The following is a 15,007-nucleotide window of genomic DNA, read 5'->3' as shown; positions in this document are numbered from 1 at the left end:
GACTATTTGCAGATGATTCCTTAATTCTTCCGCAGAATTGTCTAGTATCAGAAGGTCGTCTAGGTAAGGAACCACCCTAACTGACTTTTCCCTTAGTGGAATCGGAGCTTCCCCCAGACTTTTTGTAAACATTTTTGGCGCGAAAGTGATCCCAAATGGGAGGCAAATGAACTGGAAATGCATCACTACCTTATTTACCTGTAAGGCAAACCTCAGATGTTTTTCGGAGTTTCTGTGTATTGGAACATACCAATAAGCATTTCTGAGATCCAGAGAAGCCATGAACGCCCCTGGAAACAGCAAATCTTTTACTGAAAAAATCGTTGCCATGCAAAATTCTTTCTTTCTCATGAAAGGATTTAACATTTTTAGATTCAATATCAGACTGAACTTACCCGATTGATTGATTGTTTGTTTGTTTGTTTGTTTGTTTGTTTCTTTACCAGAAATATCATTGAATAAAATCCCTGCTTCTGCTCCGACATTGGAACTCTGCAAATCACATTTTGATTTAGCATGTTTTGTAAAATGTCCAGAATCTTTGGAACAAGAACGGGATCTTTTGGAGGTCTTGACATCGCATACCTTGACGGAGGAGGAAGGGCAAACTCTGATAACCAAATTTGACTGTTTGTCAAATAAAAGGAATTTTTGCCACTTTTGCCCAATTGTGAGAAAAATATCTGTCTTCCTCCTACTGCCAGACACGAGTCATTGTGATTTTTAGTTTTAGATCAAAACCCTCCTCTTTGATTTATCAAAGGACCACCTTTTATTTCCTTTCTGATCTTGGGAGGCCTGATCAATTTTTGATTTACGAAAAAACTTATTAGCGACTTTCTGTTTCTTGGGAAAAGTCTTCTTGTTATGCTGGGCATACACGGTCAGATTTATGCGGCGGATTGAGCCGCTGGTTCGATCCTGGCGCATCCCTGCTTGTCCCCGCCGGCGCCTGGATCAATCCCCGCTCGTCCCCACGGGCGCTCCTTATCTTCCGCTCGTTTTCTTCCATTGTCCGCCCGCGGGTATCAAGCGGGGAATCGAGCACCTCGCTGATTGGACCTGTCGGAAATTATCAATCGAGCCATCAGCGGCTTGATTGATAAGGGGGAAATGAGCCGTGTATGCCCAGCATTAGAAGTTCTTTCTAACACCAGATCCAACTCGGGACCAAATAAAAGGTCTCCAGTAAAAGGCACTCCACAAAGCCTATTCTTGGATGCTAAATTACCATCCCAAGTTTTTAACCAGAAGGCTCTGCGTGATACATTAACCAGAGCCGAGGATCTAGCAGTAAATCTGATCGTCTCTGCAGAGACAACTGCTAAATAGCTGCTTTGCTAAGAATGGTAATAGACTCAATCAATTGTTCAACCGATGTACCGACTAAAATATTAGCTCTAAGTTGGTTAATCCATAACTCTCTAAAGTTCTAGCCACACAGGTGGAAGCTACTGCAGGCCTAAAAGGAGCTTTGAGTCCGCCAGGAGAAAAGCGCGCTATAAATGTTATTTGTCTTGTCTAGCTGCTGAAGCTTCCCATGATCTTTTAAGATGGGCATCAATCCTTTTATCAACAGGATCCTTAAGATCCCCCAAATCCTCGAACGCCAAATCTTGCTTTGTAACCTGTGAACAAGGAGTATCTAATTTTGGACACTTATCCTAAAGAGCCGAATCCTCAACAGTAAAAGGAAATCTATGTTTAACTGCTTTAGAAATGAGAAGTTTTTTTCTCTGGATCTCTCCATTCTTGCAGAATAGTCTGTTTGATAGTATTATGAACTGGAAAAACAAGGCCTTGTGTTTTCTCCATCCCTTTGTATAATTGGTCATGAATTGATAAATTAGTTACCGCCTCATTCAATTCCAAAGTTTCATTAATTGCAGCAATTAAGGCCTCTGTATCTTCTATCTGCGATTCAGGTTTTGGGTAGAAAAGGAGCATCAACTTCCACTTCCTTTGAGTCTGACTCCTCTGAATTCACACCTCTCTGCCTGATTCTCAGTTTCAGTAACAGGATTAATAGCCACAGTCTCCTGAGAAGTAGAAGCACCTGCATTTAATAAAGAAGATTTAAATGAAGCTAAAGAAGAATTAATCTCTTCCATAAAAGCCTGAAAGGTCTCTTGCACAGAAGGACCCGACTGCTCTCCCAAAACTTTCTCCATACACTGTTGGCATAAAGTTTTAGCACAAGGCAATTGCACTTTCACATTACACATAGGGCATCGCTTATAAGTAGGAGGAGGTTTTCTATCTCCTGCCTCAGCTGTTTTAACCTGAAAAAATAAATATAAAATAGCAATAAGCATAAAACCGCAAAAATGCATTATCAGTGACAAAACCTCCGAAAGAGATAGTCATCTCACCTTTGGGGGCGGCTGGGTTACTCTATCTTTTCGGATGAAAATATCCTGTAATTGAAGGATATCCAGCACCAAGACTGCAGTCTCCACTGCAGAGCAACAAACACCACCATCCAGCCCGCACTTAAAGGGACACTTAAGTAAAAAAAAAAAAAATGCGTTTTACTCACCTGGGGCTTCCAATAGCCCCCTGCAGCTTTCCGGTACCCTCACCGTCTCCCTCCAATCCTCCTGGCCCCGCCGGCAGCCACTTCCTGTTTCGGTGACAGGAGCTGACAGGCTGGGGACGGGAGTGATTCTTCGCGTTCCTGGCCACAATAGCGCCATCTATTTAGAAAGAAGACACCTCAAGGTATTCCGTTAGGTGTATGGTGAGTTTATAGAAGATTTTATTTTTTGTCACAAGTTAGTGGAAAATGCCACTTTCACAAACTTGTGACAAAAAATAAAATCTTCTATGAACTCCCCATACACCGTATGGTTGAAAGAGGCGCCCAGGTTGTAGATAAAAGCGTTTAAAAGCAGTTTAAAACCGGAAAAAGGTTTGAGGTTGCTTACCTCAATGATGACAAATCTTTGCATAAACAAAAGATTTTATTGGTAGCACAGGTGGCGACGCGTTTCGCGGGTCTAAGCCCGCTTCCTCAGGCCTATAGCAGTGCCAAGCCAAATAGGATAGTGAGCTAAGGGAGCCTCTGACACTTTCACAAACTTGTGACAAAAAATAAAATCTTCTATATACTCCCCATACACCGGAATACCTTGGGGTGTCTTCTTTCTAAAATGGGGTCACTTGTGGGGTTCCTATACTGCCCTGGAATTTTAGGGGCCCTAAAGCGTAAGAAGTAGTCGAGAAACCAAATGCCTCAAAATGACCTGTGAAATCCTAAAGGTACTTCTAGGACGTTGGGCCCCTTAGTGCACATAGGCTGCAAAAAAGTGTCACACATGTGGTATCGCCATACTCGGGAGAAGTAGTATAATGTGTTTCGGGTGGTGTATTTTTACACATACCCATGCTGGGTGGGAGAAATCTCTCAGTAAATGGACAATTGTGTGTGAAAAAAAATTTACAGAGATATTTCTCCCACCCAGCAAGAGTATGTGTAAAAATACAACCAAAAACACATTATCCTATTTCTCTAGAGTTAGGCGATACCATATGTGTGACTCCTTTTTGCAGCCTAGGTGCGCTAAGGGGCCTAAAGTCCTATGAGCACATTTAGGCTTTACCGGGGTGCTTACAATTTAGCACCCCTCAAAATGCCTGGACAGTAAACACACCCCACAAATGACCCCATTTTGGAAAGTAGACACCCCAAAGTATTCAGAGGGGCAAGGCGAGTCTGTGACAAAAAAAAATGAACTCTGCCACGAAGTGTAATTTTCTGCTAACTTGGGACAAAAAATAAAATCTATGAACTCACCATGCCTCTTAGTGAATACTTTGGGATGTCTTCTTTCAAAAATGGGGTCATTTGGGGGGTATTTATACTATTCTGGAATTTTAGCCCCTCATGAAACATGACAGGTGCTCAGAAAAGTCAGAGATGCTTCAAAATGGGAAAATTCACTTTTGGCACCATAGTTTGTAAACGCTATAACTTTTACCCAATCCAATAAATATACACTGAATGTTTTTTTGTTTTTTTTTGTTTAATCAAGGACATGTAGCACAATAAATCTGGACAAAAATGTATACAGAAATGTTACTTTATTTGAAAAATGCCAGCACAGAAAGTAAAAAAAAAAACAACATTTTTTTTTGACAAAATTCATGTCTTTTTTGATGAATATAATAAAAACTGAAAATTGCAGCAGCAATCCAATAGCACCAAAAGAAATCTGTATTAGTGACAAGAAAAGGAGGTAAAATTCATTTAGATAGTAGGTTGTATGACCGAGCAATAAACTGTTAAAGCTGCAGTGGTCTGAATGGAAAAAAGGCTCTGGTCCTTAAGGGGTGAAAAGACTGCGGTCTTCAAGTGGTTAAGCTCTAGTGCTTTGAAATGCTTTTGCTAATGCAATGATATGGGTGATAATTATAAAATCACATCACTCCTTTGAGAATCCACACATAGCATGACATTAGCAAGAGCTTTTAAAATCACAAGCGCTCAGAAAAATCTCTTAGGCCAGAAACCCACTCGTAGCACTTTTCCAAGCGCTAGTAATTTGAAAAAGCTTATGCAATGCTATTGGGAATTTATACAACATCACATTGCTCAAGAGGGATCACACCCATAGCATTACATTAGTAAGAGCTTTCAAATTGCTCAGAAAATCGCTCCTAGTGGGTGTCTGGCCTTCGGCTGGTTTCAAATTGGCAACCAGCGGTTTTACTGTGGTGCGATCGGATGGTTGTACTGCTAAAAACAAGCTTCGTAGCTACCATTGTTAATGTAATTCTTGGCAGCTAAGCACACCATAAGTGAGGTTCTCTGCTGCTCACTTCCTGTGGTGGAAATGAGTATTGCAAGCAATTTTTCTGTCGCACAGCCAGATTAAATTGGCGCATGTGCACTGCGACCCTAAGAGGCAAAGTTTAATATATCTGCAGCACCACTGACTTGCATGTCTTCTGGTTAACTTGGTACCGTAGATGCTGTGCCATACCGCGCTGATGACTTAGCGTTAGATCGGATGCTTCCGGCTCATCACACTGCATCCCATTTGAAATGTCCCATAGAATTGCTTTAGAGTCACCTTGCATTTTAAAAGGGGTAATGCAATGCAGTGGAAACGCACTAGTGTGAAAGAGCCAAGCCTTTCGAGGCAAAGAATATTAACCTCCCTGGCGTTCTGGACGAGCTAGGCTCGTCCAGAGACGCCGGAGGTGACTGCTCAGGCCCCGCTGGGCCTATTTGAATATTTTTATTTTTTTTTAAACACGCAGCAAGCTACCCGCCACGATACAGCACCCTCCCAGCCAAGACCCCGTGCGCTGCCTGGCCAATCAGTGCCATGCAGCGCTGAGGGGTGGATCGGGTCTCCCTGTGATGTCACGACGTGCGTCGCCATGGCGATGGGGAAGCCCTCCAGGAAATCCCGTTCAGAACGGGATTACCGGACCGGCCATTGCGCCGGCAGCGATCGGAGGAGTGGAAGGTACGCCGCAGGGAGGGGGGATTCATGTAGCTAGCGCTAGACTAGCTACATGAAAAATTTAAAAAAAAAATAATGTGCAAAAAACGTTCCCGCAGCCGCAGGGCCGCGGGAATCAGAACGCCAGGAAGGTTAAAGTTCACCTGAACTAGGCTGAAAAATGTGACGTTTACTTACCTGGGTCTTCTTCCAGCTCCCTATAGTGTGTCAGGTCCCTCTGAGTCCCCTCTGATCTCTGGCTGGTAGCTTCAAAATATCTGCAACTGCTGTTCTAGTCGCACCAACTGCACATGTCCTGTCCACGTGCTCTGCAATAATATTATTGTTGCCGGGAGCATTATGCGCACATGCAGTTTATTCTTTTCAGAACCATGCATGTGCAACATGCAACACGGGTGTGATCATGCAGCAGGCGGGACTACAAATGTGCAATTGGTGCAACAGTCACAAATATTTTTGGAGCTGTCAGCAAGAAAATGGAGGGGCCCAGAGGACGCTGACACTATGGAGTGTTGAAAGAAGTCCCAGGTAAACAAGTCAAAATGTTCAACCTAGTTGAGGTGCACTTTAAAGGAGTCATCAGGCAAAATTGAAAAACAAACTTTACTCACCTGGGGCTTTCTCCAGTCCCTTGTAGCTGACTGTCCCGCGCCGCTGTGGGCAACGTGGCCATGATTGACAGCGGCGCTTCAAGCAGGTGCAGTAAGGCCAACCTCTGCACCGTGCGGGGAGCCCGGGACGGGGACGGAGAGCAGAGTGGTCTGCATGGGACAGTCTGCTGCAAGGGGCAGAGAAAGCCCCAGGTGAGTAAAGGAGTCATCCGGCAAACTAAAAAAAAAATAAAAAATAAAAAAAAAGCTTTAAAGGACAACTGAAGAGAGAGGGATATGGAGGCTGCCATGTTTATTTCCTTTTAAGCAATACCAGTTGCCTGGCAGCCCTGCTGATCCTCTGCCTCTAATACTAATAGCCATAGCCCCTGAACAAGCATGCAGCAGATCAGGTGTTTCAGACTTTAAAGTCAGATCTGACAAGACTAGCTGCATGCTTGTTTCTGGTGTTATTCAGATACTACTGCAGAGAAATAGACCAGCAGGGCTGCCAGGCAACTGGTATTGATTAAAAGGAAATAAATATGTCAGCCTCTGTATACCTCTTACTCCAGTTCCCCTTCAAGGTGCACATCAACGATTCAATGTTACCCGATGATTGTAGTTGAAGGATAAACCATGAATATACTGTACTCTCATATTACATAAGAGTGGTCAAATTATACAACACGAAAGAAGATGTTCATCCAAATTATAGATTAAACATCGGTGGTGGTAATCACAAAATACCAAAAACAACCAAAACCAGTGTAGCTGCACTCTAGCTCTTTTGAGTGCAGCTATACTGGTTTTGGTTATTCTTTTTGGTAGAATTATACAATTAAGATTGTATCATTAGTGGACACAAGGGATGGTCAGTGAGATGGAACTCATTCTGAGTTGATGCAGGATTAAGCAAATGATGTGTTCAAATGTACCGGTATACAGCTTGAAAATGGACCAATCGGTATCATGCAGGAACTTGCAGTGGCATAGCTGGAGAACATGGGGGGCCCCAAAGCAAAACTTTCATGGGGTGCTCTTAAGCAATGCCACCTGCCCCCACCCTATGGATATGAGATAACTGGGCAATTCACATTCTCATGCAATCTACACTGCACATAGTTCTTGGGCACTGATAAAGTCAGAGGGTGGAGAAACACAAGAAAGTTAATGGTGAATACACTAAGTACCCATTTGGGCCCCCTCTTCTCCAGGGCCCCATAGCAGTTACTATGGCTATTGCTACGCCCCTGGGAACTTGGAATTATGTGCATCTCCGTGACAGTCTCTAATGGGCAGAATTTAATTTAATGCTTTCACATCTCATTCAATCAGTAAAAGAAAAAACCTTTTTAAAGGACTCCTGAAGTGAGAATATGGAGGTTGAAATATTTCCTTTTAAACAATGCATGTTGCCTGGTTGCCCTGGTGATCCTCTGCCTATAATACTTTTATCCATAGACGCTGAACAAGCATGCAGATCAAATTTTTCTGATTTTTCTGACTGAAGTGTGATTGGAAAAGCTGTATGCTTGTTTCAGGTGTGTGATCCAGATTACTGATGCATGAAGGATCAGCAGTGTCAGTGGCGTCTATCAAAAAAGGGCGTGTGGAAAAAAGGGCGCGGGGTGTAGCCGAAATTGTACGTTTGAATGCAAAACCATATTTTCGTTTAATATGTTATAAACGATAATTTAGTACTAAATAGGTTAAATAAACGGAAATGAAATGGCAAAATACCGTCTATAACAGTAAACAAATTCTGAAATAAAACGTCAAATAGCGTCTATAGAAAAAAAAAACGCTATTTACACGTGTATTAAGCATAGTATTAGAATGGTAGGTTTTACAGGTATTTTACTACAATTATACCTAACTTTAGGGTCACAGATATATCTCCTTATCCCTATCCCTCTCACCTAGACCCCCCTTTTGTGTAAATGCACATAATTTAATAAATTGTATATATGACATATATTGTACTATAACTATACCTAACCTTACTCTCACACAGAGCCCTCCCTGTACCTATCCCTAACCCCTAGACCCCCCTGGTGGTGCCTAAACCTAAGACTCCCCTGGTGGTGCCTGAACCTAAGACTCCCCTGGTGGTGCCTAAAACTAACCACCCCCCTGGTGATGCCTAAACCTAACCACTCCCCTGGTGGTGTATATTGCACTGTAAGTATACCTAACCCTCCCTGTACCTATCCCTAACCCCTAGACCCCCCTGTTGGTGCCTAAACCTAAGACCCCCCTGTTGGTGCCTAAACCTAAGACCCCCCTGTTGGTGCCTAAACCTAAGACCCCCCTGTTGGTGCCTAAACCTAAGACCCCCCTGGTGGTGCCTAAACCTAAGACTCCCCTGTTGGTGCCTAAACCTAAGACCGCCCTGTTGGTGCCTAAACCTAAGACCTCCCCTGGTGGTGCCTAAACCTAAGACCCCCCTGTTGGTGCCTAAACCTAAGACCCCCCTGTTGGTGCCTAAACCTAAGACCCCCCTGGTGGTGCCTAAACCTAAGACCCCCCTGGTGGTGCCTAAAACTAACCACCCCCCTGGTGGTGCCTAAAACTAACCACCCCCCTGGTGGTGCCTAAAACTAACCACCCCCCTGTTGGTGTGTATATTGCACTGTAACTATACCTAACCCTCCCTGTACCTATCCCTAACCCCTAGACCCCCTAGTAATGCCTAAACCTAACCATCCCCACTGCACAAACACGCTAAACACATATAAACAATAATATATTTAATCCTTAAAATACTTCACTCCAAATAACATGAATAAAATAATTTATATATTTGTCATGGAATAGTAGGCCTTAAAATCACGTATACATTAATAATATTAGAAGTAGAAAAAGGTATATATAATATATACACATACAATACAATAGATAACCTTAAAATCACTTATGCATTAGAAATCTTAAAATAACAGTAATATTTAAAGCGATATTTTAGTAACTATAATCAACACATTATAAATGTAAAAACAAAGTTAATACCAAAAGCGATGTATTTCTAATACAATCAGGTTCAGAAACGTTATTTAAGCATTATACATATGAAAACGATTTTTTAATGCAAAAAGAAGTGTAAACGAAATTTTAGTTGTAATAGGTTTGTAAGCGTAATTTTAAAACGAAAAAACTAGTTAAAACTCATAAATCTAAATTTACAAACGAAAAAATAAGTATAATACAAAGTCAAAACGAACTTGTAAACGATATTTGTTATAAACTTTATCCTGTAAACGGAGCCTTTTGTTAACACGATCCCTGTAAAACGCTATTTCTCGGGCGCCCTTTTTTTCCTGTCGGGCGCCGAATAGCCGATATTTTGCATTGCAGTCTATGGCGGCGCCCTTTTTGTCCACTATCCCTGTGCGCCCTTTTTTGCTAGCCCACACCAGGCAACTGGTATTGGTTTTAAAAGGAAATTTATATGGCAGCCCCCATTATCCCTCTGAGGGCCCATTCACACTAGAAGCGCTCCCATTCACTTTCATTAAAATTGTGTAAAAAAAACCACTGCGATTTCATGATCACGTACGTGAAAATTGCAATGTTTTTACCACAATTTTAATGAAAGTGAATGGGAGCGATTTTTGAAAAGCGCTAATCAATCCCAAAGTGCTCAGAAAAGAGCTTGTAGTGTGAATGGGCCCTTACTTCAAGTGTCCTTTTGAATACTTTTGTTTTTATGGGAATGGAAGTAGTCGGGTGGAGACTTCTACGAAAGTGTGGGTTGAGTGGCAGACCCCGCCTCTCCTAAAGCCTGATTGGTGGGGGTGGTGTTTAGCAGCTTAGCCACAACTCCCCTCCCAGAAGGGCAGGATGGTGTAGTCAGGGCTAGTTCACACTTTAGCACTTTTCAGCGCTTTGCTGTTTACCACTGGTAAAATGAAAGTTTATTTTAATAATGAAACAGATTGTTGGCATGCATTTTTCATGTGCTATAGAAATGTCTGGAGTGCTAAAAAGGTGCTTGGTTCACTTTAAACTGCCTCTGTTTGCCCTGAATCTGTCTATCAGTCTTTCTAAACAATCTATTTAATTGCCACAGCTTAGAAGAACTTCAAAAAATGTTACATATGCAGGCTTTCTGATGTGGAATATATCGTAAAACAGGTACCCAAGAAGTTAAAAAACACATGTTATCTGCATGCTTATTGCTTCTTCATAAAGATTAGACCAGGAGGTATTTAGGTCGGAGAATACTAATTGCTTTGAATTGACTTTAAGGTTAATTTCACACCAGGACGTTGCGTTAGAGGGGGCGTTAAGGTCGCATAACGTCCCCCTAACTCAACGCCTGGTGGTGCTGGATCTGGACGTCAGAGTGAGCCGCGTTGTGCAGCTCACTCTGGCGTCAGTGATGCCGTGATGCGCACTCTTGTGCGCATGCGGCATCACGTGGTCCCACCGGCCAATCGCCGCACAGAGCGGCCGCTCCAGGAAGTAAACACTGCACGTCACTGAGTGCAGTGCATATTAATTAGCCATGTGCCTGGCCGCTCTCCGCTCCTCCCCAACATTACTGAGCATGTGCAAGCAGTCTAACGCGGCTCAGCCGCGTCCAAAGTACTGCATGCAGTACGTTGCCTTGTGACGCAGCGTTACAATGTAACGCAACGTCCGCACTGTGAACAGCCCCATTGATTTTTCATTACTGTGTGGTGGGCTACGTTACAGGCTGCTCTAACGTGCGCCTGTAACGTCCCACTGTGAAACCAGCCTAAAGGTGGCCACTAACGGTCCAATTTCTATCGAAAAATCGTTCGAGCGATCAGAAATTCTGATAGGATTGGTTGTAAATAATCTCCATTGGTGGACACAATCGATTATGAACGAGTGAAAAAAATGTCGTCCAAATGAATTTTCGTCAAACCAAAATTTTGGATTTTCTTGTTGGTTGTGATGGATAGGAATCAAAGATTGGTTCGTTGATGGTGTAGTGAACGATGTATTACAATATTTCACTTACGATCAGAATTTCTGATCGCTCGAACGATTTTTCGCTAGAAATTGGACCATTAGTGGCCAGCTTTAGTGACGTGTTTAGATAATCACCACACAAGGTGGCAATTCACCGCTCTGCTCGGGAATGTCAGCTTTTCATGCGGAAACCGCCTTTATGAATTCACACTTTGCTAAGTGCTCGGTAAAGTCAGCTGTTTTCAGAATTACCGCATGCGGGAATGCTTTATGAATGATAGCCATTGTGCACATGACATGTCTCTGGGTCCTATTAAGATTTAAAAATGTAATGATTGTAGCTATACAGAACACTAGGTTGTGTAACATTTAAAATATTTAGAAGCGTAAAAAAAAAAGGTTTTTAAAGTTTAAGTCTACATATTTTCTTATACATTAGAACAGCTTTACATGTCTTAAAGGACTTACAAGCCCAAAAACTTTAAAAAAGTGAAGTTCCTCAATCACGTTTAAATGCACGGAGGACGCCATCCGCGCCCTCCGTGCAGTTCTGCCGGGACCCTGCAGTGTAATAGCCCTCCGTACCGGCCATGGGCAGGAGCGAGAAATTACAGGGAGTGCCTTTGTCCTCTGTGCGACTGGCTACAGTCGGAGCCACAAACAGGTGGCAGGGCAGTGCGATGGAGAGAAGCCCATCCAAAACAGAGAACAGGTAAGTAGCAAACATCCTGTCAAGACCTACTTTGAATGTTCTGTTCTAATTATAGTGGACCTGAACTCAGAACTTCCTCTCTGCTCTAAAAGATACACAACAACATAACCTTTAAATAAAAACATTTCTTTGTTACAGCTGATACAAACCCTGCAATAAATCTGCAGTGTGTCTATTTCCTGCTTTTATGGAAGCAGACATTTTTAACATCCTGTGCAATTAAATGAGCTTAGATGTTGTGGCAGTCAGGTGACACAGTGTAGAGATCAAATTACAACTTGTGACACAGAGGAGGGGGAATTAGACAGGCTCTCTAAATACATACATGGCACATTTCTCTGTTTTCCTTCTGTCCTGTGCAAGAGTTCAGCTCCGTTTCCACTATCTAAACAGCAGAGAGAGCTGAAAGGCAGAGAGAGAGAGAGAGAGAGCAGAAGGGCAGAGAGAGAGAGATCTGAAATGTAGATAGAGAGGAGAGAGGGCACAGAAAGGGAGAGAGCACAAAAAGGGAGAAAGACAGTAGAAAGGCAGAGAGAGAGCGGAAAGAGACAGCAGAAAGGCAGAGAGAGACGTCAGAAAGGCAGAGAGCGTATAGTTGCCCTCAGTGTAGCTAGTATAGTTGCCCCCAGTATAGTATAGTTGCCGGCAGTATGGGGGAAGCTTGGAAGGAGGGACAGCGGCAGGGAGGGGGGCCAGATCCCCCCACCTCCCTCACCTGCGTCCCCTCCTTCTGGTGCTTCCCCCCCCCCCCTCCAAATTAGCAGCAGCAGACAGAATCGAGCATCAACAGGCAGAGAGAAACTACCCACCTTTTTCCTGCATTCCAGGCGATGGCGCGCAGTGTCAACGTCACGTGACACTGGTCTCCGACTTCCCCGCCGCTCACTGTGCTTAAGCTAATCTAGAGTGACCAGACGTCCCGGATTGCCCGGGACACGTCCCGGATTCGGGGTCCGCTGTCCCAGGCAGCATGAGGTCCCGGGAAACGTCCCGCTTTCAGCATCGGGACGTCCCGGCCTCGTGACTCTGGCCACTCTCTCCTCAATGAACTGGCAGCGGCGTCTATAGACGCCGTGCCAGTTCATTGCCTGCAGCCCCGCTCCAGCCTCCTCTTCCGGTGTCTGTTTCCGACACCGGCAGGCGAGCAGGGCTACGGCAAGATGGCTGCCGAAGCCCTGTACTGGAGACCTATTTGTGTCTCCAGTACAGGGCTTCGGGCGCCATCTTGCCGTAGCCCTGTCAGCGCGGGAGACTGCAGGAGAAGTAAGACGGTCCCAGGAGCAGCGCGCCAGAGGCCGGAGACTTCTGCCAGGTGAGTAAATGCTTTCTTTTCCAGGTGAAATGTTTGCCCGCATTAGGTTTCTTTTCTGGTGAAATGTTTGCCCGCATTGTTTCTTTTGTGGTGAAATGTTTGCCCGCATTGTTTCTTTTCTGGTGAAATGTTTGCCCGCATTGTTTCTTTTCTGGTGAAATGTTTGCCCGCATTGTTTCTTTTCTGGTGAAATGTTTGCCCGCAGTGCGTTTCTTTTATGGTGAAATGTTTGCCCGCAGTGCGTTTCTTTTCTGGTGAAATGTTTGTCCGCATTGCGTTTCTTTTGTACGGACATGTTGCCCGCATTGCGTTTATTTTGTACCGACATGTTGCCTGCATTGCGTTTATTTTGTACTGACATGTTGCCCGCATTGCGTTTATTTTGTACTGACATGTTTGCCCGCATTGCGTTTATTTTGTACTGCCATGTTGCCCGCATTGCGTTTATTTTGTACTGACATGTTTGCCCGCATTGCGTTTATTTTGTACTGACATGTTTGCCCGCATTGCATTTATTTTATACTGACATGTTGCCCGCATTGCGGTTATTTTGTGCTGACATGTTGCCTATTGCGTTTATTTTCTGGTGTCCGGGGTAACTGTTACTGCATTTATTATTTAATGGTCATAGATGGCTATGTTTGCTGCTTTGTGGTTACGGTATACTATTAGCATCACACAGTTTCTGCACACCCATGATGCAAAGTCTCGTTTGTCCACATCATGGCGCAAACACTGCTTTCTTATGCCTCGCTGTTACATCATTTCGTTAGCTCCGCCCATATTATGTCATGGCAACGCCCATTTTTTCGCCGCTGCGCGCGCCGCAGCCCCCCCCAGTCTTCGCCGCTGCGCGCTCCTCAGTCCTCCCCACTTTTCGCCCCCCCCCCCCCTAGGTTGGACCCACAAAAATCTGGTCACTCTAGCTAATCAGGCGCTGCGTACCATCACCTGGCTGAAATGCAGGAAAAAGGTGAGTAATTCCTCTCCACCCGCTTCTGTTTGCTGCTGCTAATTTGTAGGGGGGGAAGCACCAGAATGAGGAGACCCAGGTGGGGGGGGGGGGGTCTGCCCCTCCCCCCCCCGCTGTCCCCGTAGCCCCTTTTGTGTTGCTTCCTCCTTCTGCCGCGCGCCCCATTTTTCCCAATGTGCGGATGCTCATGGTTGTTGCTTATCTTTTAGAGAAGCACACCTCCCAACTTTTTGAGATGAGAAAAAGGGACACTTAAGCCACGCTCCTGCACACGCCCTCACCACACCTCTAGTCACGCATACCATAAAGATTTTATAAGAAACATATGTTTTATAATTCAATATAATTCAAACCACACTGGTCCTTTCTATCCTGGTTCATTTTCCTTCATAGTAGCATTTTAAAATTAGTAATATATCAATTTAAAGGTTGGGAATAAAGTTTAGAGTCAATCAAACACAATTTTAGTAGAGAAATATATATATTTACATAGAAAGAGGGACAAATGAGGGTGAAAGAGGGACAGGGTTCCCAAAAAGGGACTGTCCTTCCGAAAAGGGACAGTTGGGAGCTATGGGAGAAGAGAAGTTCTGAGTTCAGGGTCAGTAAACAGCCGTCAATATATCTGTATATTTCCATAAAAACGACATTCTTATGAAAGGGAAGGTCTTGGACCAAATTAAATGAGGGTTAGAAAGACTTCGCATAGATGATCTACTGCATAACAACTGGGGGATGGGCGGCATAATTATATTCTGATCAGCTCAGACTTCTGTTCTGGCAACAGCCAAGCATCAGCCGGGGACTCGGAGCCACAGGATGCTTCCGTCACGTGTTCAGAGACCTCGCGGGCTTCAGGACGTTACGAGCGCCGCGCTGTTTCCAAGGCGACAGCCGGTATGCGTTCCACAGAGCCCGCTAAAATACCTGTCATTCGACGTCATCAGCAACCGCCGGAAGTATGGGCGGTGTCCTAGGAGACAGGTGTGTATTAAATGTATA

General features: G+C 44.1%; 1 protein-coding gene across 2 annotated transcripts in view; it reads left to right on the top strand.

Moving 5' to 3' along the window:
- Positions 1-14,881: 14,881 nt before the first annotated feature.
- Positions 14,882-15,007, top strand: part of FBXW9 (F-box and WD repeat domain containing 9) — an 85,225-nt gene continuing 85,099 nt past the window's right edge. For both annotated transcript variants that reach the window (XM_068274215.1, XM_068274217.1), the window contains exon 1: positions 14,882-14,989. The gene's annotated coding sequence lies outside the window, so the exon portion shown is untranslated. The remainder of the gene's footprint in view (positions 14,990-15,007) is intronic.

This window comes from Hyperolius riggenbachi, chromosome 3 (genome assembly GCF_040937935.1).
Source record: "Hyperolius riggenbachi isolate aHypRig1 chromosome 3, aHypRig1.pri, whole genome shotgun sequence".
NCBI classification, from domain to species: Eukaryota; Metazoa; Chordata; class Amphibia; order Anura; family Hyperoliidae; genus Hyperolius; species Hyperolius riggenbachi.
This window is presented reverse-complemented; position numbering and strand designations above follow the sequence as displayed.